The sequence below is a fragment of the Sphaeramia orbicularis genome, chromosome 6 (genome assembly GCF_902148855.1).
Source record: "Sphaeramia orbicularis chromosome 6, fSphaOr1.1, whole genome shotgun sequence".
NCBI lineage: Eukaryota > Metazoa > Chordata > Actinopteri > Kurtiformes > Apogonidae > Sphaeramia > Sphaeramia orbicularis.
Genome location: NC_043962.1, coordinates 6,780,497 through 6,781,780, shown reverse-complemented (window position 1 = coordinate 6,781,780; position 1,284 = coordinate 6,780,497).

The following is a 1,284-nucleotide window of genomic DNA, read 5'->3' as shown; positions in this document are numbered from 1 at the left end:
TAACATCCAACTGCAGCACAAGTAAATATAGTGGAAACTTTTATGTGGAGGTTTTTTTTAGTCAAAAGGAGCGTAATTACAGCCTGGCCCATTTAAGATAATAAATTGTTTTGGTACTTTTAAGACACACCCTAGTATTTATAGAGGTATTTTCAGTGTAACTCTAAGGGCCCCTTTACACAGCACGGAGATCGTTGGGTGACCATTGAGCGATCAAAAATTGGACCGATCTCTCAACGATCTCCTAAGCCTCGAAAAAGCTGTTTCTTGGTAAATGTTTGGGAGATCCTTAATTGTGCGCTTGTTGTGCCTTTGACCCCTATTCTAAACTGTCTGGTCAGTCGGATCAATCGGGGGGGTCATCGAGATAGTTGTACCCATTCCCTCATTGATCTCTCAACCATCTCTACCTTTAGGGTGGAAAAATTTGGCATTCATTGAAAGATTGCTGAGAGATCATTGAGGGCTCCTTGAGCTTTCATTGAGAGATTGTTTCCTGTGGTGATCGTTGAGAGATTGTTTTGGACCAAGTCGAAACTTTGAGGAGACTGTGGAGATCACTGGAAGATCATTGAGAGATCATTGAGAGATCCTGGTGATCGCTGGGCACTCATTGAAAGATCGTTGAGAGATCTGACCATTTTTTCATCACTCAATGGTCTCTCAACAATCGCCACCCCTGTGTAAATGGAGTTTAAGGGAGCCAGGGCTTTTTGGAGCCGACCCCAGTGGGCGTTAGTGGTATTAAAACTCCAAGATACTTCCACATCGGCTTCATTTTAGAGTGGAGGTCCTTGCCTCTTGGAAGAAAACAATAAAAAAGGTAAAACAAGATAGAAACACTGTAAAAAATGAAAAAAGTTAGAAAATGGTATTGATGCAAAAAAAAAAAAAAAAGGCAGCAAGATGAAAAAGACAAAAAAAAGGCCTAAAAGATTTTAATGAGATGAAAATGACTTAAAAACCTGTTTAACCCTGGTCCATAGTTTCCTGTCGGAATCACTGCATTGTAACACAAAACACTGGATTAGCCGTGAGCAGAAGCTTCATTCATGTTAAAGCTGTGATCAGAAAACAGCAAAGATAAACTACATTCATCATCTCGTCATAATGTGATCATTATTTTTGCTCGTCTTCATCTCGTTCAGTTTTTTTATCAGTAGAGAAATAATCCTTGCACTGCTGGATCTGGTTAGCATTAGCTTAGCGCTGCAAAGTTTGTCTCGTTGGTCTGTTTTATTAAATTATTGATCACAAACGCTTAAGTTTAGATATTTGTCCACT